At 34.4% G+C, this 25,941-nt stretch overlaps 2 protein-coding genes across 2 annotated transcripts in view; both read right to left on the bottom strand.

Moving 5' to 3' along the window:
- Positions 1-20,444, bottom strand: part of LOC127837254 (long-chain fatty acid transport protein 4-like) — a 456,835-nt gene extending 436,391 nt beyond the window's left edge. Inside the window, exon 1 of the mRNA XM_052364179.1 lies at positions 20,389-20,444. The gene's annotated coding sequence lies outside the window, so the exon portion shown is untranslated. The remainder of the gene's footprint in view (positions 1-20,388) is intronic.
- Positions 1-25,941, bottom strand: part of LOC127837258 (uncharacterized) — a 405,532-nt gene that overhangs the window by 121,545 nt on the left and 258,046 nt on the right. The window lies entirely within an intron of this gene.

Raw genomic sequence — 25,941 nt, 5'->3', positions numbered from 1 at the left:
ATTCATAACGATTATATTATTACTGCTTAGTTTACCGTTGTCGCTAAGTATCCAAGGGAACACATGTCAGTTTTACCAAAATAAATATGTTATTTAGTGTTAATAAGAAAACAGACATACGTATTGGACAACTATTTAATAAATTATTATTCATTCGTTATAATTGTTAAAATATGTTAAATTATTGTCCGTGATATTTGTATTTCGGAAGAGTTAATTAGTGTAACCATACATGTATATCGCACGTCTACACAAATTATTCTTGTTGAAATATACTTACATATAGTGAATGCCCACACATAATTAGCCATATCAAACATGTGAAAAAGTTCGCAATTTGACAAATTGTGTACGATGCACAAACCTATATATGTGTTATCATATTTTAATTTACAATCATTCCCATGTTAATAACAAGAGCTGTCAGAAGCAGCGCGCTCGACTATTCGAGTGCTTGACAGTATAACGTAAGCCATCATGGGGAAATTGTTCATATTCAATAAGGTAAATTTGATGTAGTCATATTCTAAGTGGAAAAGCACCATAATTGAAACATATTGATTACTTATGTTTTAAAGAAGTGGTACATTATAGACGATTCTGAGTTCAGGTATATTTTCCACAACATATTGAACATTTGTAAAGACATAAAACAAACTAATAAGATTTTATTTTAATTTTGATAGCAATAGCATGGGTGGTATGGTTGGGCGGTCCTTTAAAAATATTATTAATAAATATTTGTGGGTTTTTACCATGTTTCAAAAAAAAACTTTTTGGGTGGGGTTGGGGTTGGGGTGGATTATAATGTATGTGTGCGGTCATTTATTAAACGGTCGTTTAAAAATAAGAAAAAAGGAAAACATTTTCGTTTTGGGGGGGGGGGTGGATTCTAGGGTGGGGCGTGGGGGGATGGTTTGGGTGGAGTCCATTGTGGTGTGTCAAATTTGAATCAAATCTGATCATAAATAAAGAAGTTATGGCAATTTAAGCAAAAATTACCAATTGGACATTGAGAGTCAATGCCATTCAAAGGTCAAGGTCAAATTCAACTTGCCAGGTATAGTACCCTCATGAAAGTAAGAAAGTATTTGAAAGTTTGAAAACAATAGCCTTGATACTTTAGAAGTAAAGTGGATCTTAACACAACATTCAACAAAATTTGAAAGTTACATGTAATAAGACAAAAAAGGCCACAATTTCGTTAAAATGCTAACCAGAGTTATGCAACTTGCCCTGTGCATTTTCCGTACGATAGTTAGCGAGTATTCCAATTCTGAAAGCAATAGATATCATACTTTCGTAGTAAAGTGGACCAAAACACAAAACTTAACCAAATGTTCAATTATCTAAGTATAAAAGGGGCCATAATTAGTCAAAATGCCAGTCAGAGTTATATAACTTTGCCTGCAAAGTCCCCTTATTATAGTAAATAAGTGTTGCAAGTATGAAAGAAATAGCTTTGCTACTTAAGGAATTAAGATGACCTATACACAAAACTTAACCAAATTTTATATTTTCAAAGTATAAAAAGGGAACATAATTCTTACAAAATGCTTGATACAGTTGTCTGCTCTTGTTTATCGATTGGGATCATGTTGGTAAAGACGTATGCAAAATATGAAAGCAATATGTCAAGGAACATAGAAAATATTTGAGGTGGTACGCAAACTTTAACATAGATTTATCAATAATATGAATATTCTAAGTGGAAAAAAGGCCATAATTCTTACAAAATGCTTGTTTCAGTTGTCTGCTCTTGTTTATAGATTGAGGTCATGTTGGTAAAGAAGTATGCAAAATATTAAAGCAATATGCCGAGGGACATAGAACATATGTGAGGTGGTAGGCAAATATTTAACATAGATTTAGAAATAGTATGCATATTTTAAGTGAAATAAGGGCCATAATTCTTACAAAATGCTTGATACAGCTGTCTGCTTTTTTATAGATTGGGGTCATGTTGGTAAAGAAGTATGCAAAATAGCAAAGAAATGTGCCAAGGGACATAGACAATATTTGAGGTGGTACGCTAACTTGAATGTAGATTTATCAATAGTATGCATATTTTAAGTGGAAAAAGGGCCATTATTCTTACAAAATGCTTGTTGCAGGTATTTGCTCTTGTGAAAAGATTGGGGTCATGTTGGTAAAGAAGTATGCAAAATATAAAAGCTTTATGTCGAGGGACAATATTTGAGGTGGTACGCAAACTTTAACATTGATGTATCAATAATATGCACATTCTAAGTGAACAAATGGCCATAATTCTTACGAAATACTTGATACATTTGTCCGCTCTTGTTTTTAGATTGGTGTCATGTTGGTAAAGAAGTAAGCAAAATATGAAAGCAATATGTCAAGGGATTTAGAAAATATGTAAGGTGGTACGCAAACTTTAACATTCAAACGCTCACGCTACGCCGACGCCGGGGTGATTAGGATAGCTCCACAATATATATTTCGTATATAATAGTCGAGCTAAAAATACACACAATTTACATGAGACAAAGCATTGTGCAAGTTCAAATATCGTGTACAGTAAAATAATTTAAATATATACACATACATTTTCACAAATTGTTTGTATTTATTGAATTTCAAAAGCATACGCATTTCTCAATTAAAAGTATACAATTGCAGATATGGCTTTCCGCTAGACTCACCACCAGTAATGGAAAGTTTATCAAATGTGCTATTGAAACATATTCCAAAAGGGCTGTCCATATCATTCTTGTTCATGTTATATCTGATATGTTTTCCATTAGGACTTATTTGATTGAGGTAACGACGATCGGATGTCACGTACACATTTCCGCTTGGATCCACGGCTACATGACGAGGCAAACATAGATCAGGGTGCTTATATTCAAATACTTTTTCGCCATTTAAGTTCAAAGCCATTAGTTTGTCTGAATAACCATCTGAAATTATTAACATGTGGTTATAGTCAATAAAATTACACAAACTTAAACCAGATTGTGCGAACTCCTTTATGTCTGAGTTTAAAATGACTTCACGAAGCAACGTTCCGTATTAATTAAGAATGTCTATCTGCCCCTTTGTCTGTGACATGTAATGTACTGGTTTATTAGGGTATTTCTACCAACATAATGATACATGACTCGTGTTTCAAGTTCCGTAACAACGTGTACATTTCCATATCGTAGTTGTGCAAGTGCTATTTTGTGAGCATATGGCAGAGAAATCACCATGTCTATCGGACCTATCTTAGAAACTGAAAACGGCATAGAGTTACACCTGAATTTTGACAATACATAATCACTGTCTTCCTCTATCACTAGTAACGCATTTGGTCTATGTAAAGATATTACAATGTACTTATCAATCCATATGCAAGAACAAGGTACGGGACGTATCGCTTTGTCACACATGGATATTTTACTGAAATCTTTAGTAGATTGGAGCTTTGAAATTCGCTCCGTATATGGCGTGAATTGACTGTTACCGGTATCGGAGCCTATCTCGCTAACATCAAAAGTAAAGACTTCAATTCGCAAGCAATTCTTCATTTCCATCAGTAAATAATCAAAAGAGGTATCCTCAAGACATTTAAAGTTAGACTTGCTTTTACTTTTCTCCAATTCGCCTACGGTTGATTTCAGACGACATAAGCCGTCCTTATTTACTTGACGCTACAACGTGTTCTTTTGTTCCAAATTTGTAAACGTGTTCAATATAAATTTACTGCTGTTTGAGGTCATTCAAAAACTAACGTGACTTTTCGTTGTTTGTTTTTATTTTTTCTCCTATAACTTTCTTTTGAACAGCAATAGCTGATAGTACTGCATTCTCAAGTTGGGCGTACATGTCTAATAGTTTCTGTTTAATAGTTTGGAGTGATGCCAACGCTTGATTTTCTATTTCAAAAACCAATTTTTCGTGATTGCGTTCATGTTCTAATAGACGCTCACCTTGCTGTTGAAAGTCTTCAATCCGGCACAATCCACTTTTATATCATTCAAAACATTAGAAAGTGCCTTTACTTCCTCGCACTTTCTGTGATCAGACATCGCACACTTATTACAGCACGTCATATCGTGGTCTTTACACAGATAAACCACTTCTTCCTTTTCGTGATTCGGACAGGCTATCAGGTTCTTCAGAAGTTCCTTTATCTCCGGGGGAGGTACTTCCGCAATGTCACACAACTTGTGGTGCTTGGAAACTTTTATCCTTAAATGATCATGTTTACACTGCGCACAAAGTGGTTCCTCGCATTCTTTACAATATACAATGCCCTCTATTTCGGCTTTCTCCGCCAAACAGGGGCCGCATAAGTATTGTCTGACAGACTTTTTTGTGCAAATTTTAAGAAATTAACCTCTGTATAGTTATGCTAAATCGAAAGAAGGGAAATATCTGACATGTACATACACAACAGTATATCGATCGACTGTGACACTTACTGTGTTACAGAACAAAGATAACAACCGTTTGAACAAGGTAAAGATTCTAGTTCCCCTGACTAGAAAGGGTCCATATCTGCCTATAATAGGCCTTCCTGTAATAGTCAGCAATTTACTGTAGGAAGTACGAAGTAGAATTAGAATATAATAAGTACATACTATGTTATGCGCATGTTTACTAATCACAATCCACACGCGATTACAGCTATATGTTGTGTTGTTATTATTCTTAAGAATGACATAAATCGTTTCACACAGTGGTTCTTCACAGACTCTGCAATACACATATTCCTCTGGTGTGCTTTCTCCTCCAAAAATGGATAATATCAATCTTTTTTACATACAAGTTCACAAGCAGGAAAATAATGTCGCCTACCCGTACTTATATTCTAAATCGAAAGTAGGGAGAATACGACGTGGTATGCGTTATCAATCGTGATACATAGGCTTTCTCCGGACTCATTGTCTGCTGATCCAGAGTGATGCGTTATCACACGATTGTGGCCCACTTTAATATTAATACAGAATGCGATGGATTTACACGTTAAGAATAGGAATTAAAGGTATTCTCTAGCGTAAACCTTTCCGCAGAGTAGTGCTTATTTACTTGTTTGCAATATGGTGTGTAGCATATTTAACAATAGTTTTAATGTATCGCGCGTTACTCCGTATATCATTTCAATCGACTGTTTTAAAATAAAATATATATTAAGGAAAAATACAGCGTTTAATAATACTTATTCCCGAACTTTTCCCCAAAAAAGTATTAAGTGTATGTTGGCATAAAACTGATATACGATAACCAACCCCTGAGCAATAAGGTTTAAACAATATATTCTACTTAAACGAATATTATACTTTTCGTTTTGTGTAATAAAACTATTTTGAGAGTCAATGACAACGTAATACCAACTGGTGATGTAGGTTGCATATATTAGGACTTCAACGCTATCAAATATCTAACTTACAAAGTGCATCGTGAAAATGATCGTTGCACCAAAACAGTATTGATACATAATAACTTATATTCGTCTTCCGCATTACAAGACAACGCGTTGTATTTGTTTATCTGACGTATCAAAACACATTATGGGTCATGTGAACTTGCGTCGGGCCTTTCAATGTATTTAACTTAGGCACATTACATGTCGATTATTATTTTACAATCTACACAGTAATTCGTTCATCTCGTTACAACTCTGAATATTAAAGTGAAAATAAAGTCATGGTGTCCGTGTTGGATGAGTTCATTCAAGTTTTAAGCACATATACCTTACTCAAAGAAGCATCGAAAACGATGTCAAAATACGTGTCGGTTAGCTCCGTTGGAAAATCGCTGGACTACGAACCGGGGAACATGTGGTTAGATTTCTGAATCGTTCACATGACTTTTGTGGAATTAGTCTTTACATTATTATTACTGCGTAAGCATTAGCACTTAGCACGGGTGTGTCACCTGAACCAGTAAAGTGTATAACGTTAACTGACCTCCGTGATACGAGTGAACTACGCAAGGAATGGCCTCTAATACCTTGAACCCCATCTCTCCCTCACCCACATCCTTAAAGAAACAACTTTGCTCGCAGAGCTTTGCTAATTCTGCTGCATTAGTTAGATTTAGAGGGAAATGTGTTAGTCATTTCGTTAAAAGCAGTTAAGTCACTTAATTATTAAACAATTAACAAGCGCAATTATTATGTAATTATAATTATCAAAAGTTATTGAACTCTGCCCGTCCTTTAAATGAAATCTATTTACGTAAGAAGGTTCATTAACATCTCTATGATAGTGTTCGAATTATGTCCTTGAAAAGTAACCCATAGGCCGCACACAAGCACAACCGGAAAACATGATGTCATTATGCACCACTCTTACATTTTTCTTCTGCTGGCGTTTATTAAAAATAACACGATTTATATATACTTTAAAACATTAACAAATAACAAAAAATGTGCCTTCACTAGAGTTCGAACCTTGGACCTATGGAAGCAAAGGCAAGCGTTGAATCACTATATCACGCATGCGTTTACATTTTTATTGCGGTTTTAACGGTACGACGGTTTTGCAATTATCGATGAAAGGTATTGTAATAATACATTCCATTCTATCTTATTATTTACATGGTGATTTATAAAATTAACAATTTGATAGTAAAGGCATTAAAACAAAATCTCAGTCAAACTAATATAAAATCTTACTACGATTGCTGGTGTACTTAATTTCGACAATTAAACACGGCAGAGCTGGGCCGGACGTCTATAATCGGCCCGCTGCCGACATAACGGCCCGATGGCCATTATGAGGCTCTGTCGTGTGTTATCGTTTATATCGCATATCATACTATTTTTATCCTTCATTAAAATTTATTCAGAACCAGCTTTCCATACTTTTATTTTCATTCAATTGATTACGCAATTTATGACGTATCTCATGTGACGTAATTTCAATGACAAAACTAGCTAGACTCTCTGGATTTTAGAATTCGGACGTGGAGGGTTTTTATTATACAGTTAAATATTTTTTAATTATCGAACGATTCCAAAACGTATTTCGGATTTTGTGTTTGGCATGAATACTTGGGAGCTTCGATAGAAATACAATTATTGTAATCGCTTCGACATTCGATTTCTTAACTCGTGTTTATGGTGACAGTGTTTAGAAACAATCGTTCAAAAAGTGTGATTTAAAATCAAAATAGATAAACGGATGGAATAACAGAAAATTGAATTACAAATCTGTGTTATTTCATAATTATAAGACCCGTATATAAGTTGTCATCGAGGTGTGTATTTAACTATAAATTTTGCAGTTTGACGAATCTTGTTAAAGCAAAAATAGAGGCATCGATTTAATAAACAGATGTCTGATGAGTTTCAATTTCAATCGACATTTTAATTATCCATATTGAGTGGTACGTGTCATTATAATCATGTTCGATGCTTTCGTTGAGTTGTGGCTTGATTGTATTGATCACCGTTGGCTAAGACTAAATCTGGACGCCATTTTGTTCAGTTTAAGCCGCGCGATCCCATGTTTTCTGATATGAAAAATAGGCCCGGCTCAGCGGGCCGATATAATTTATATTGGCCCGCTAGATACGAATAACGGCCCGCTCGCGACGTCATTGTGTTACTATTTATAGTAACGATATGTGATATACAATTATAACAACTAACAAGTTGATATTGTTTTTTCGAAATAACAGATGTTATGTCCCCTTTTAAGTTAACATTACATTTTTGCAACTGAATAACATACGATCAATGCTTTTCAAAGAATTCCAACACTTCTATCACCACATTTTACCATTATTGATGGAACAATAGCTTTGTTACAGACGAACAACAGTCTCCTACATGGTTAATGTTTTCGTTTAATGAACAAGATCTCCATATTACATCAACCTAGCCTTAGTTCACATAGTAACGGTAGAGCAAGGTTTTGGTTGTCAATGAATTCTGAAATCATAGCATCTACAAAAACGGAAAGAACATGCATATTCTCGATACGGCCTTCTATTTCCACATTAACTTCGATTAACCTAGCTTAAGTACTTTTCCAATAATCACAGAATGTATATAATATTTTCACCAAACGTGAATATTCCCAAAACTTTTGGTCACTTAGATTTCGCATCATCCAGATTTTCAGTTATTTCTGTAATCATAGCAACCAATATGTTCGTATAACGAAAAAAAACTGTTCAAAATAACAAGCAAAATATCCATATGGCCCTATATCCACATAACACGTGGCATAAATCAAGCTTAATAACTGTTTGTGTTGTCGCAGGATGCAGATTGTAGTTTTCAACTGTGTATGTAATCATAGAAATTACTAAGTTTGTCGGACGACAAAAAAAAGATATAACTTGCGTATTCCCGATATATAAGTGTATAATCGATTTGAACATCAAGCGGTTGCTGTGATTTACGTTGTAGCAAATATACATGTTAACACATGCTAACAATCAGAAATCACATCATCTAAGGATAGATACAACGCTACAGTTCGTTTTTAAATAAAAATGTATTGGTAAAGAAATGTATTTGTATCGACAGTTGATTTACAAAAATTAACGAAATATGTATGCAAGAAAGCCATACAATCAGCTATCACTTTCGGAAAATTAAGATGCATTAGTAAAACCATATTTATTTAGTTAACACTTAAATTTCACTGAGTACACAAATGTAAACAAAGCATATTCTGAAATGTTAACGTTCTGTTCAAATAGTGATCATAACACAATTACATATTTAAAGCATGCCTTAAGAACGTAATGTGTACAATTAGCAGACAACTTTGAATTTAACAGCATTTAATAACAAGATGTATTTGTGAAACACTATGTCTCCCCCCTATATATTTGATCTTTGATCTTGAATGATGATCTTGACCTTTCACCACGCAAAATGTGCAGCTCCATGAGATAAACATGCATGCCAAATAAGAAGTTGCTGTCTTCAATATTTTAAAAGTTATGGCAAATGTTAAAGTTTAACGCAAACAAATCAACAGACAGGGCAAAAACAATATGTTCCCCCTGTATAGATTGGAGAACATAAAAAGTGATGACAAATATTTAGAATTCAACTGGCTCATGAATAAAGCGTTGATCCCTAAACAATTTATGGTATGCTTACAGCATATCTAAGCAAAATTACTTATTACAAATATTGAATATTGAAGCACATATATACATATATATACAACCGTATTTCCCCCATTAACATGAGAAGATGAAGACAAGCTATCATTTCAAATCCTTCACCTATAACAAAACTACAAAATAACATTTATTACCTCCGAACAAATCACTCTAAATTATAAGAATACACATTTGTTTTCATTATAACAATAAATTGTTTTCATGTATTACAACTATCACACTATAAATCGATTATAACCGACTGTTCCAAAGTTATGCCAAAAGGCCTGTGCTGAATCTTGTGTGGACAAATAGCTACATCCATGTTGAAAACACGTAATCATGATCATCTGCTACTTATTCGCTATGACCTTGACTTTTATCGAATGCCGACGCGCTGCTTCGATATATTCTTATGATGTATCGCTCGATATTTAAAAGCACATGATTTTAATGTTGAATACTTAACTCAAACGTTTGGTTTCGTTGGCTCTAAAAAACATGTCATATTTGGAACGAAGGAGCACTGGGTTTATAGATTTTATATATAGTTAACCTAAAATATGAGAAATGTGCCAGGAAAAAAGTTGGTTGGCATTTTTTAGGCGTAGTTTCTTTTTATTTTTTTTGGTATCTACATACCCTCTGCTGAAAGTCTAGAGGAGATGTCACCTTCTCAGGTGCTGACATCCTTTTAATTAGGTCAAAGGTCAATGGGTACCGTTTTCAGTTGTTTAGGAGATGAAATACATCTCATTGTCATCTATAACCAAAATTGAAAAGTTTAAGGAAGTAATATTGTCTGAAAATGTTAAAAGTTTATCTATTCTAGTGTTCACTTATGTAGGTCAAAAGGTCATTTAGTGCCCTTTTATGCCAAAATAAACATGACAACTGGCATTGAAAATCAACAGAATAAAATATTACGTTCAACAAGTATTTTTTGAACAATGGAATAGTTTTTGCTAATTTTTGTTAATTCTATAAATATATTTGTAAAGTAAAAAAAAAATTAAAAGGATCTATTATAAATTAAATGAAGTACAACGTACGCTTAAAAAAGACTGAAACTCATTTGTGTATTTCAGTATCTTATTCCATTGTTTAAAGTGTACATTCTTCATCCTGTTTAAACTGCATATATCTTATACTGCTAATCTAATCCTTGGTGAATTACTAGATAAATTCGACAAAGTGAAGGTGAAGTGAAGAACTTTTCTATCTGGAATTCCTACCTGCATTTGGTTGACATCCTTATGAATTTCATTCAAGCCCAAAGAAAAGGCGATTGGCTGTTGTATATTGAAGCCTACCGTGACTAATGGTGTACGACCAAACAAGCTATGCCCGTTGGGGTCCTGTATATCTAGCAGACATAAAAGCATTAGAATATGCATCACCTGAAGTGTTCAAAGAGTTTATTGAAGGTCACTTTGTAGTCAGCCTGAAGGAAAAGGCATTCAACGGAGTACCTGTCGACTAAGCTTCTGAGTGGAAAAACAGAATGTGTAAAACGACAGGGGGTATTAATGGAATAGCAAGCCAGGACAAGGCACGATTAGGTTTTGTATTACGTGGTCAGTAAGATCTGAGGTTTCCAATAGTACAATGAAATTGTTCAATTAAAATGATGATGACGAAGATATTGGAATATTCAAGAATAGAGCAGATGGATTTCGTTCAAGAGTTTCTTCTTAGGAAGAGTGCATCAAGAAAATGATGCAGCTCTTTGATTCATATGCTATATTCGGAGTGCATGAAGAGGAGAACAGACTGTTCTCAATAGCATCTAAGGACGTTGCAACTTATGATATCACAGATGATTTATTAACCTGAGAAAGTCCATGTAAAACATTACTCAAGGAATTTGCAGAGAAAAAGCTGAAAGAGCAGAGTGTTTAATGTTATGCTCGTATTCAAAAGGTACAGTCCAAAACATCTGCATATCTCTATAAAGAGACAGTCAGTGAAAAGATGAAAGTGACAAAGATTGTAAAGGCTAACAGAAAGCTAATGTAGAGACTTTTCAACGCAGCTAATTCAGGGAGAGCTGAGAAACAGCATATGTACTAGAACATGAACTTTCTGATGTGCCATTGTCATTTGGAAAGGCTAGTGGGAAAATGCATTTAACCCAGCAATCGAACAAACTCCAAGTGCTTACAAAGGATAATGATATAGTGACGCCTCTAGTTGCCGACAACGACTGATGCAACATGTGCAATAATTGATGGACACGCGCTAATACAGAGATTAGGTAAGCCTAAGGACTGTCAAAAATGTGGACAATATGAAACTGTTTTTGTAACATCTGTTTTAAGGAATTTCAGCGCAAACACTACCCGAGTTGATGTGACTTTTGATCGATATTTATATATCAAAGTAAATATATCAAAGAAGCAACGAGAGTTAAGAGGAAAGGAAAGCGTCAACCTATGAGAAGCTCATAAGAAGCCAAACGTTCCTCTTCCGCAAATATGGGAACAGTATATCACACACGATGACAATAAAGCAGACTTGGCTGAATTTCTTTCAAACGAATTACTAAAACAATCAGAAAATCTTCAACAGGATCAACTACAGTTGTAGGAGGTGGATTTCCAGGTGATGTTGATTCAAAGTCGAGTACTTTTGATGCGACAAACCAATGTGTAAATCATGAGGGGGCAGATACGCGGAGGATATTGCACTCAAGGGACGCTTTTGATAGAGGCTACATGCGTTTAGAAGTATATTATAGAGACACTGATGTTCTGCTCTTGTTAATATACCACCTTGGAGCTGACGCCGAGGTATATATGATATCTGGTACAGGCAAAGAAGGAAAATGTTATCCTGTGCACACAATATCAGAAAAGCTAGGTGGCAATGTCAGAATTAACATGTTGGGGTTTCACGCATTGACAGGATGCGACACCACGTCTGCTCTAAATGGAATAAGTCAGAAAACCGCCTGGGTGAAGTATATCGCACAACCTAATACATTGGAGGGTGATGGTAGAGATGGTGATGATCTAGCAGTTTCTTAATTTCTGTGTGTGCTGTATGGCTGCTGTCAGGACCACCCACCAAGCATTGACACATGTAGGTATCGCTTATTTTTGAAAGCAAGGAAGAGTTTGGATTTCTTAACCCTTACAAATGATGCGTTTGAACTTCACATTAAAAGGGCAAATTATCAGGCAAAGATATGGCTAAATGCCACAGATAACCTGATGATCCTCTTGATACTGGCGCATGGAAACTCGAAGAAAATTCATTGAAACCGGTATGGGTGAGGAAACCAAAGGTCCATGCAGCATGTGTCCAGTTAGTATCATTTGGCTGTCAAACCAAGTGTAGTACAGCACGATGTAAGTGCTATCGATCTGACCAAGGATGCTTGTTTGAATGCGCATGTGAAGCGAATGGCTGTTTAAACCCTAGATAATTATTGTAAACGATAACAGATAAGGAGATACATATACAGCTATAGTAATTCGTGTTTTGGGACAAAACTGTGAATTTATGTAACGTATGTTAAATAAATTATCACACAAGACCGACATTATCTTCAGCATGATGATACAGTAGGTCATTATAGTGCATTGAAGTAAGATGAACATTTGTTTTATATAATAAATGGTACTTCAAGACTTTGAAATATATTACTAAATTGATCACTGTTTTTTTTATAAAATAATTTATGTTTTACATTATTCATATCTATTACAATTAATACTAATTTGGTGAAGTAAACGTAACTTACCTTGCATTAATATGACATTATAGAACGTACAGTATTAAGAACTTCTTTAGAGTATACTATTAGAGCTGAAATCTTTTATTTGAAATAGTATTCAGCATAATATGCATATAAAATAATATATATATATATATATTAAGACTGTAAATTAGATCACACATAGTTACTTGTAGCTATACTTTGTTTAAGGTCTCGTAATTGTATTGATAATGCAGAAATAATTTTGGTTCTTATTATAAAAAGTAGTTATATTATAAAACGCAATAAGTATTAAAAGTCTAAAAATGAACATTGTTTTCTTTTAATTGATGTAACGAAATTTATTAAGTTAGAACATTCACTTAAGATACAACAGAGAACTACTCTTTCCATCATCAAAGTATCCAGCTCTCATTGAAAAGTAACTTACAAATATATAATACATGGATCTTTGGTTGGTTTCAACATACACTGCAATTTACGTTCCAGACTGGTTATAAAACTACACTTGATGACCTTTGACCTACTTATTAAAAGCAAAATCAGTTAAAAAATGAGATAACCCTTCGAGTATCAAATATAGGTCAGTTCAGGAGTAAAATCAGTAATAGTATCCGATAGTTCACAATTTTAGCAATGTTACCTCAATTTTTAAAGCAAAATGCACTCATTGACCTTTTTACCTTATTCAGGGTCGTCAAGCATCCCAGAGTGTGACATCCCCTCCAGAATTTTTTAAAATGTATTTGCAATCATAATAACATAAAAGGAAGCCATGTCTAAGAAATGCCATCTGATGTCAGATTTCAGGAAATTTTAGGCCAACTAGTAGGCCAATAGTTTATCACAAAACAAAACAAACAGTCCCAGACACGAACGTAGCCTATTAAATTACTGTTCTCAATTCAATTGCATAACAATTAAACATTTAACAATATACCCTTATTAGAACTTAACATCATATTAGCTGTGTTTATCGATCAATGTAGAACTTAAATCCGCAGCTATAAACCTCTCGTGATTAGAGCCGCATGTATAAACACTGCAAATCATTTGTATTGACCGATAAACACAAACGATTTTGAACAATATTTCGTACACAATAATCTTTTTAAACGGTATAAAAGCACCATCAAACATACATATGCAAGTTACATATCAAAACAACATACAAACTACTCATGTGTTTCAGGAACCTATCATTTAAATATATTCTTACACTTTGATATATGGTTTGTCGCTCCCACCAACAATTGCAAGTTGATCAAAAGTGTTATTAAAACATAATCCTCTTGCCCGGTCTATTTCCCTTGACAACAGAGATCTTATGTACTGTCCCGCGGAGCTGATTTGGTAAATGTTATCCGAAAACACATAAACGTTGCCAATAGTGTCCGCGACACATTTTTATTTTTGTGGAAGAAGCAATTTTTTGCGTTGATTCCATTCGACTGTATCGCAATAATAATTTTCTATAAATAACATGAAATATATACTATTTTGTTAGTTCAATTTAAGGTAACTTGATTGCGTACAAACGATTTGATGGTGTGTATTATTGGTGAGTTTAACGCTTAAAGTGATTTCAGATAGCCATGTTCCAACACTATTAAGGATGTCTATCTGACCGGTCTTGTTAGAAATACATATAGTGTTTTGAAGAGGTGTCCATAGACACATCATGGTAAGGAACTCTCGTTGTCAAATTACTAACAACGTGCACGTTTCCGTGACGAAGCAAATGCAGTTTTACTTGAGAACGTACATTGGATGTCAACCGTCAGTGTATTTACAAACACATCTTTGTATGCATAGATGCAATTAACATACAATGTTTTTCTATCGAGTAAATTTACTAACGCTATTAATATATTATAATGTTGAAAAGTATTTTGATATTGATAAAACAGAAAATGAAGAAACAAATCTATCAAGTTTTAAATTTCATTCTGTGATTCCTAATAAATACAATACGGTTCATAATTTAAACATGTTAAGTAAGTATACGCAATACATTGTAAAATAAATGCTCAGCTACGATATTTCAAGTCATGTAATCAATTTCATTGGACAAGTACATGTATTATTTAGCATTAAATATATCACCATTATTATATCATAACAATCGGAAAAACTAATCATAGCATTGCTTATTCAAATCAAAATTGTCAATACAAAATGATATCTTGTTTCCCAAATGTAAGAATACCATAAACTAATTTTTAAACTTGTACCAGACAAATGTGATACACATGGAAGATTTAAAAATTACAGAAAACATGCGATGCATGATATTTGGTATATCTGCAGTTTGAACGGTAAAGAAAAAAAACTAACATGATATAAATTTATTGATAAAAATATATAGGTATTTGTAAAAAAATCAGCTTTTGTAAATGCTGCTAGTTTAAGCTAGTTTAAGCTTGTCTTACGCAACAGTCAATGAATGACTACATGCACATGTTGATGTTTTTAAATGGATAATTATAATGCGAAATATGTTTAACATGTATGGCAATATTCAATTGAAAACTCATACACATTATCACAATACAATACAATATCTTGGAATTGTGTTGCAACCCTACATGCTACCAGAGATCGATTAATTGTTTATTTAAGATATTTGATGTGACTCACCAAACTCAAAACACAACTCAAATACAGTATCAATACGATAATACAAATATAGTAATATAAACATGTGCATTTTGGGTGCATAAATATTTAAACAATCTCATTAGGATTTTATCATAGAATATACGACTCAAATATGTCTACAATGTAACCTATTGAAACAATCAAACAAAACAAACGTAGACATAAAATAATGTATGTGCTTCTTACATGTATATTGAAACTGACGATAACAATTAACTTTATTAAACCGGCATAAACAATTTCGCATCTCATATTTTTAAATCATATCTTTCATGCCCTTCAATAAAACACAAGAGTCTCAACCCTTTCCCTCGAGGCGATGTCCACCAAAATCCTGGACCCGACGACTCCTTTGATATGTTTTCCTCATCTACGGGTACATCTTTTTCATCTTCCATATCTGATGCATTTGCGCATAATCTTAAAATTGTTCAATACAACGTTCAGAGCTTCCTCGCCAAGAAAGATATTTTATATTCCGACCTTAATAATTTTGACATAATAGTTTTTACTGAAACTTGGCTCAGCTCAACAGTTGACACTGCCGACTTACTTTTCCCTTTCTATCATACGCCGTTTAGACGCGACAGACGTAACGATCCCCATGGAGGCATTCTAGTGTACATAAAATCTGATCTCTTTGCCATTGAGCGACCTGACCTACAAATAGACGATCTAGAATGTCTTTGGGTTGAATTACGTATCAAGGGAAGGCGTCTTTTATTTGGATCTTTCTTTAGACCACCTAACTCTTGTCCTTATATACTAGAATGCATAAACGATTCGATCTCACTAGCCGTTGACACAGGTATTGAAAACATTGTTATAACAGGTGATTTCAACCTCGACATGAATAAACCACAGTGTAGGATCAAAATAGGCTCCCTTCTTTTACAGTACAATCTCACACAGGCTATTAAGGAACCTACGCATTTTACTGAAACCTCGAATTCTCTTCTTGACCTTTTTATGTTAACATCATAATTGACAGTGCTAAAAAGTGGCGTCGGAGAACCTTTTCTTGACCAACAAGTTCGGTTTCATTGTCCAGTCTACTGCGTCATAAACTTCGACAGAAAAGTTGGGTCAAATTTTAAACGTAAAATATGGAAATACAAAGATGGGGACTACACTAAACTAAGACAACTTGTGCAGAACTTTGATTGGAACAACTGCTGCGATAATAACATTGACATATATACCTCAAATTTCACACGTCAACTTATCTGTTACTGCGAAGCTACTATCCCATCCAAAACAGTTACTATAAGAACAGCTGATCCTCCATGGCTACATAATAATATTCGAAAAGAAATCCGACGCCGCAAAAGAGCATACAAAAAGGCCAAGGCTACCAATTCAGATCATCATTGGCACATTTATCGCCAACAACGTAATATGGTCAATTATCTTGTAAAATCAGCAAAAAAGTTCACTTTGATAATCTTGCTAAACAAATACGTGAAAATCAACACTCCTCATCCGACTTCTGGAAGATAATTAAAAGATTCACGAATAAAAACACCTCACATAACGAGTTGCCTCCCTTAATTCACAATGGTACAATATATGAGTCACCTCTTGACAAAGCAAATATCCTAAATTCCTTTTTCCAATCTCAATCGACTTTAACTATACCCAGTACGCACATGCACAACTTACATTCCCACGAGCCAGATTGCCCAGTCTTTCAAGATCTCATCATTTCCCGTCAAGATGTTTTAGATTCCATAAAAGTAATGAAAACGGGAAAGGCATCAGGACCAGACAAAATTAATAGTCAAGTTTTAAAGCAAATTGCATCTGAGATTGCAGGTCCACTACAAAATCTTTTCAATTGTTCCATCAGTACTGGTAGAGTCCCTCGGAGTTGGAAAGAAGCAATTGTTTGTGCACTTCACAAAAAGTCTGATCCTCAGGATGTTGGCAATTATAGACCGATCTCACTTTTAAGCGTGTTAAGTAAATGTCTTGAGAGAATTCTCCACAAATACATTTTTAACCATTTAAGGGCTATCGATTTTATAAGCCCATTTCAATCAGGTTTCATACCAAAAGATTCCACTGTCAACCAATTAGTCTCGGTATATCATACCTTTATTAAAGCTGTCGACGAAGGTAAAGAGGTTAGAGCCGTATTTTGTGACATTTCTAAGGCATTTGATAGAGTATGGCACGAATTCACAAGCTCCGACTATGTGGTATCTCTGGGTATCTTCTATCTTGGTTAAAAGACTACCTACAGGAGAGGATCCAGTGTGTTGTAATTTCCGGCTGCCAATCTGACCCATTACCCATAAATGCTGGTGTTCCTCAAGGGTTATATTAGGGCCCCTCCTCTTTCTTATATACATCAACGATATTGTACGAGATATACACTGTCCAATTCGCCTATTTGCAGACGATACTGCGTTATATATAATCTTCGACAACCCGATTGTTGCAGCTAACCATCTTAACTCTGATCTTGCAAAAATCCATTATTGGGCTGATAAGTGGTTGGTTACCTTCAATCCATCCAAAACCGAATCCTTAGTAATGTCTAGAAAAGTCAACCGCCCAATCCATCCCCCTCTTTTTCTCAACGACTGCCAAATCACTGAGGTTTCGTCTCATAAACATATCGGCTTACTATTTTCTGATTCATGTTCCTGGCACGAGCATATTGAATCAATCAAGAAGAAAGCATGGCAGAGAATTAATTTAATGCGAACGTTCAAGTTTACGCTCGATAGAAAGTCCCTTCTATTGATATACACAACATTTATCAGACCAATTCTCGAATATGCTGATGTAGTCTGGGACAACATTACTACACAAGATGAAATTGAACTTGAAAAGATTCAACAGGAAGCGGCAAGAATAATTAGCGGAGGAACACGTTTAGCATCTCTGCAGAATCTATATAATGAAACGGCTCTTGAACCATTAAAAAATAGGAGAACAAAACATAAACTCACCAATTTCTATAAAATGTATAATTCTATATCACCCTCCTATTTGTGTACTCTGATCCCCTCTAGCGTTGGAGACAGTTCGGCTTATTCACTTCGCAATTCTAACAATATTCGCAGCATTCAATGTAAATCACAACTTTTTTCACGATCTTTCCTACCATCAACTATAAACTTATGGAACAATTTACCTGAATCTGTAAGAACAGCTCCTACTCTCTCAGCTTTCAAAGCAAATCTAAACAAAGACACAAAAATAATTCCCCAGCATTACTACAATGGAGAGCGGCAGTCTAATATTCTACATGCACGTTTACGAATGCATTGTAGCAGCTTAATTGAACATTTGTACACAAAAAATATTGTACAAAGTCCATATTGTCAATGTGGTGAGATTGAAGATACATACCATTTCTTCTTCAATTGTCCCATTTATACTGCAAAAAGAGTTATCCTTTTTGACAATCTGTCCAGTTTTCAACCAATAACTATGCAACTACTTCTTTTTGGTGTTAAAGACGGAGCATACGAAGTAAATTCACTAATTTTCAAACATGTTCAGTTTTTCATCCGAGATAGTCATAGATTCTAATCCTTCTCCATCTCAGGAGCAAACCATTTCTGCTAACGATGCCCCGTCCCGCGACTACTTCCTTTCTTATCGCAACTTCTCTTATTCGAACTCTACTATTACACTTCCTTCCATTTCCTTCTCAACGTATTACATTTTTTGGTATATATACTACCCTGTTATATGATTTGTATTACCACATATATATTTTCTCCATTTCTAAACGGTATTCAAATACCAATAACTGAACTATACGTTTCATAATTTTGTAATTTTTATAAGTTGTAGTTACACGTTTGGTTGTTTACACCATATCAGCAGAGCTTCTAACAGACAGAAGAGAGACATAGCATAAGCCTCGAGCTTTTTTCTCAATTCTGTCAAATTGTATCCGACAGCCTTTTTATTAAGCAATACTGCAATTTCTTCCTGCCTTGTGTATTGTTCGAAAATAATATGTATGTTTGTATTGTATTGCTTATATGTACTTTCTTTTGAACTAAATAAATAGTGTTTAAACCAACCCTTTCCCTCTTAGAAGCAAAGTGAAAATGGCTATGTGCAAACAACATAAAACCAGAACAGCCTGCAAGTAACTCGCAGCCTGTTCAGGTAATATGCTGTTTGCCGCTCATCAGTATCTTAGGGCTGGAAATGAAGCCTTTAAAACTTGAATACAGTAAGAAAGGTTTTTAATTATATTTAACTTTCTAAGGGACTACAAATGTGTAAAACTACGTATCTTAGAATAGTGGTAAAGGGTGTAAGAAAATATGCAGTAACAAACAATAAGCTTCATATTCAGTACCTCTTTAGTGCATAATGTTACAATCTATTTATAAAGTATTGAAATTTCCCAGTTTTCAATCATCCACACTAACACAAGTGGCAAAATAGCCGCACTTTACATCTCCATCAATTCTCTAAATTACAATTATTTGTTTTAATGACATTTATAAATAGGAACTGCTAGTAAGCCATTAATCTGCATACAAAACTTAGCTATGAGAGAACTACCTGGCTGACATATCATCTGCAAGAACTGTGTAGTATCGATTGTTTGAAACAGCGCCCAGAAGACTTTAGTAGAAGACTGTGTTGGAGAAACGTATTTTGTAGTGTATAGCGCGCAGTTGTGTTACCTCCAAATTTAAGGATTTGGAAAGTTAATGATTATTAGCAATATTGTTATTTAAAAGCCAATCACACTATGAACAGGGCTTAAAATCAAAGACCGAGTGGAATTTTTTATAGCCTCGGGCTCGGGCTTAGCCTATATGTTTTTAGCTCGGATGTATGAATAAGTCCTAGCAAAAAACTACTGGTACATTTAAATCTGCGTAAGTAATGTATCTTCAGGGTTATCAATTCAACATCATCATTCAAGATACATCTACCTGAAAAGTCCATTTCTTGTCCTCAAAAGTGAAACAGATCTTTTGGGGGTATTTCTTCACCGTTTCTTGCAAAAGTTTTGGGATACTGTGTCAAATGCGGTTGTATTTTTCACACTCCATTTCAGTGTCAACAGTACTCGCAGTGCTCTGTTTAATAGATGGATGTATGTTCTCTATCTCCATTAATGACCAAAACAAAAATAGGGGCTGAGCTCGAGGAAAGCAGGTCAGATTAGCCAATCAGTTCAGACAATTTTTCATCTAAAGGAAGTCTCTCTTATAAAAACCCAGTTCAGGCAAAACGTTTGGACTGCACAGGCTAAACTGGGAAGACATTGTAAACAAATGCATTAAGCCCTGTTTCCCAGAGCGCATTTAAAATGTAAGTGTAAATCTTAACGATATCTGCAAACATTTGCATAATTCGTAATTAACTTCACCTCGAGTCATACACAGTGTTACCAAAACATTTATTTTCCTGAGTTGTATGCACTCCCTTGCAACTATCATTTTCACAATCATATCTAGATTTAATAATGGAAAAATATGTGTCTACACTTCCACAAAATCTAAAAGATTTACGTCTCAAGTCCAAAATGAACCTTCTATACAGAATCTAAATGACAACCCTGATGCCAAAATTACAATTATATTGCTACGGTAAAATGGTTCCAAAAAGCTCTCTAAGACGACTTTAAGGTGCATGTCAGAACCCTATGCAGAAAATTTTTTCTTCCCCTATAAAGGACCGGAAAGAGGCACTTTCTCAGTCAGAGAAAAACTAAACATATCCTAATTTCCATCCATATATCCAATAAAGAAGGAAAGTTGTTTCAGTGTGTTAACATATTTGTATTATCAACAAGTAAATAAATAAAAGTGATAAGTTGTGTATATCCACCAGCACCTTGAATGATTAATTCATATTAAATACAACTGCATTTTGAATCAAGCAGGCCATTTCCATTTTTATTTTACCAGCATTTTTTTTGATGAACTTTAAATAAGTGTGTGTTTCTGTTAAAGGGATCTTTTCACGCTTTGGTAAATTGACACAATTGAAAAAAGTTGTTTCAGATTCGTAAGTTTTCGTTTTAGTTATGATATTTGGGAGGAAACAGTAATACTGAACATTAACCATGCTCTAATATAGCCGTTATATGCATCTTTTGACGATTTTAAAACCTAAAAATTATAAAGCGTTGCAACGCGAAACGATTGAATAATTTGGAGAGTTCTGTTTTTGTCGTTAAATTTTGTGAAACTACGAAGATTGCTTATATAAGGTATAAAATACGTTAAGAATGTGTACTCGGCGGAATAGCTCAGTAGGCTTAGGCGTTTTTACTTCAGGACTCTGGCAGGACTCCAGGGGTCACTGGTTCGAAACCTGCTCCGGGATATGTTCTTTTCCTTTTTTTAATTTTTTTCTTGATTTTTTACTGGAGCTTTTATGATCCAATGTTTACATTTATCAATATAAAGCATTTAATGAATAAGTTAAAAAAAATGCCAAAATCTGTGAAAAGGCCCCTTTTATAAAATAAGTCACAATAATCAGAACTACAAATAATTAAACAACAACATAAGCCTCTGTTGCCGTTAGTTGTCAAAGAATGGTTTGTAGAATAACGTTTAACTGTTGGCCATCGTCAACCTTAGTAAGTGTCAAACATAGTCCTAGATGTGCATCTGTCAGGATCTCTGTTTATTGACCAATTAAAAGTCTCTGATGAAAAGTGTCCGTCCTTAATGAGATTTGGAACAGAACATTTCACCCCAAAAGACACGTGAAAGAATATTTTAATGCGTTTGTGTAATTAATTACAAAGCAATTAAATATACCAAAACTTCCCTATTTGGAGATTTCACCACGCGAATGTTTCCAATGTTTTTGAATCTTATTTTTCCCAACTGGGCCAGTACCAGTGCTTTTCCTTAAACAGTTGTAGTTGCAACTGATAACAGCTTTTTTCATGTACACCTGCCCCCTGGAATCTAGGCGGCACTTTAATCATTAACATTAACAATATAAACCATTTTGATGCATAAATACACACAAACAGATGAGATCGTAAAACTGACGCGCAAATTAAAACAACTTTTGTGATATGATGTGCTCGCTTAATAATGATATTGGGTGGATTAAACTCGATTTTACAGACATATGTGATTCATTTTTTAACATAAAAAACCGGTATCTAGAAGAATGATGAGCTGTACGTATGTACTCATAAAAGCTCAAAGCATTCAATTAGAATTACCGTAATTACTCTAAGTTTTCAGACACTCTAATTTTTCAGACACCCTCCAAATGCACTAGAATCATTTGAATATTTGCGAAATAACGAAGGTCTTGAATTCAAGGATATAACAATTATTTGACGAAGATGTATTATAAAACATTGATTTACGGTAAAATGGTTATAAATCAAATGTCAATCCGTTAATTGTTTATCATCATCTTTTTTGCAATATTCCCAGGTTTATAGTAATTTGCAACAGATTATACGCCTTTGCAGTATGGATAGCTTTAAATACCGCACGAATGTAACAGTAGACACATGATATAAACCTTTAAATTTTAGAAAACTGTTTAACTTTAAAGTAAGGGATTATTATATTATTGGACCCGTTACCTCTCACTATATCCACTATGCCGCGGCTCATTTTTCTTACATTTTCCCATGGCTACCCCTGTATGGCCACTAGAGCAATCATTACATAAAATACAGCCCTTTAAGGTAGTTGCAATAATACAACTCACAGCTATTGACTCTTCGGGTCGCTGGGACGTATGTACAGTGTACTCATAAAAGCTCAGAGCATTCAAGAAGAACTACCCTTTAAAGGGATCTTTTCACGCTTTGGTAAATTGACAAAATTGAAAAAAGTTGTTTCAGATTCGCAAATTTTCGTTTTAGTTATGATATTTGTGAGGAAACAGTAATACTGAACATTTACCATGGTCTAATATAGCCATTATATGCATCTTTTGACGATTTTAAAACCTAAAAATTATAAAGCGTTGCAACGCGAAACGATTGAATAATTTGGAGAGTTCTGTTTTTGTCGTTAAATTTTGTGAAACTACGAAGATTGCTTATATAAGGTATAAAATACATCATTTACGTGTAATCGGCGGAATAGCTCAGTAGGCTAAAGCGTTTTTACTTCAGGACTCTGGCAGGACTCCAGGGGTCACTGGTTCGAAACCTGGTCCGATTAATGTTCTTTTCCTTTTTTTAATTTTATTCTTGTTTTTTTACGTGAGCTTTTACGATCCAATGTTTACATTTATCGATATAAAGCATTTAATGAATAAGTTAAAAAATGCCAAAATCTGTGAAAAGGCCCCTTTAAGATGTCAATAACTAGAACTTCACCTCGGCAGTACATAATGTTTAAATACCCGGTTGTTGAAATTCTTGCATAAGGGTAATCTTAATTATCGATATTGTTTAAGGTTGCGCATGTGCAAATAAAGTCCTTTTTTGTTCCAAATAAAATATGCAATATTTGATGTCAATTTTGACAATGACCATGCAACAATCCACAATAGCAATACACACAGTAAAAAAAAACAATTGCATTATAATGTTTATGAACACATTTAGATTAATTCGAAACGTTGTAACTGAAAAATATTAACCTTAATAAAACAAACTCTCATGTTGTTGTTCTTCAGCACGAAAACGTATGTCAAAATATGAGAGGCTAGAAACCACCAAAACACATAAGTGACCAAACCTAACACTTCGTCCATCTCCGGAGTCACCGTAAAGACTATTGCTGCCAGAGAGATGTAATGCAGCAAACATATTATCCAGCATGTGACTATGCTCACCTCCATATTTGGTTCACAAGATTTTTACGGAACTTGAATTATGGCTCTTTTTATATTGGAAAAAAAAAATGTTTCGACCATGGTACGTGAAATAATAACGAGCATGATAATTGGCTCGTATATGTATTATGCAACGTAGTTGTGACCCCATTGTGTAAACAAATACATTTATTAAATAGTTATCGCCCGTAGCTCATTAATTATTGCTGCTAGAGAGCAGAACGTTATACATATATTAAGGTAACAATATATCAAAAGATTTCCTACACAAATTCAATGTAAAAGCAATATCTGCAACAAAAAATAAAGTCAAACTTTTGCGCATAGAGACCCCCATAACCATACCGTTTCTTAAAGAGCATTCCAAGCCGCAATGATTTAAACAATAAAAAAGATAGGTCATGCGTTTTGCAAGAAAGAACTCGACGCGAATCAGCGGTCACTGTTTTACGGCCATCTATTTAACGGCTTAGTACCAGTGGATGAGTGTTTCCCGCCATCTGTCAAAGTCTCATGTAGTCTCCAACCTTCAAGCAAAAGAGTGAATTTCTGTTAAACATCAATGTTTTCCCTACCACATGCACAAAGAAACATTCTAAAATAAAGTCATGGCAAGTGCCCCTACAGAGAATTGTGTCTTTTTATAAGTGATGTTAATGTTTTGAGAGAGTATTGCACTTCAAAAAGATTTAGTATATTGTAACCTTAAGCCGTATGTGAAGTTGTGCACCCCAATAACAAGTCCATCTCAAGACTTACACACACGTTCGCAAGAATTAGTTTCAAATTCCCGATTTTAAGATAACTTACGAATAGGGACGAGTTAGCTAGTAATTCGGGGTGACGAGTAAGAAATATATAAAACAAATCAAATTTATTTCAAGAACAACTGCACATACAATATGAATTATAAGTGTAAGAAAGATATTGGTACAAAACTGTAACTCGTTGACAAAGACATGGCTTACTCATTTTTAATAACTTATTTACTCGTGGACTACTTTTTTACGCGTGGAAACATATAATTATTTGTGTAAATACATAACTAACCAATTAACATTTTGTTTTTGTATGCGTGTTTAAAGATGTATGATACAAGTGATAAAAACATCAGACGACATTAATCCGATATTTTGTTTTCAAACGTTGTTTGAATTGAAATGTTGATTATGAGTCCACGATTAACAAAGTTTTTCTAAAGAGTAAGCCTTGTCGTTCCTACGAGTTACTAGGTTGTTCCCACGAGTTATCCTTGTCGTTACCAAGATATACTAAGTCGTTCCAAAGATTACGTTTTCTCGTTTTCATGATTTTCTAATTCTTTGGAACGATTTAACGACATACATAAAAGCATTCACATTTCTTATGAATGACTCATACAAACTTGTGTGCAGTATATTTATGACAAGTGCACATGAAATATCACATTAGGCAATCGATCTACAAGAGCTTTAAGTAAGATAACAGGGGATATTGCCTGATAACCAGATACGCTCGACTCCAGAGACGATAGGGCCCTGCGCCTTTTTAGTGCCAGGCGTGAAATTTCTAAGATATTATCTGTTTAATGTCTCATTGCACATTGAAAGACGAGTTATTAGGTTATGGTTTAGCGGGTGATTGAACTTGTGACCCCTTCTTGATGGCGCTCAAATGGTTTCCACACGCTAGCTTACATTTTTGTTTGCGAATGTGTATTCATGTTA

This window comes from Dreissena polymorpha, chromosome 7, assembly GCF_020536995.1.
Source record: "Dreissena polymorpha isolate Duluth1 chromosome 7, UMN_Dpol_1.0, whole genome shotgun sequence".
Lineage (NCBI taxonomy): Eukaryota > Metazoa > Mollusca > Bivalvia > Myida > Dreissenidae > Dreissena > Dreissena polymorpha.
Note: the sequence above shows the minus strand (reverse complement) of the source record. Positions and strands in the feature narration are given on the sequence as shown.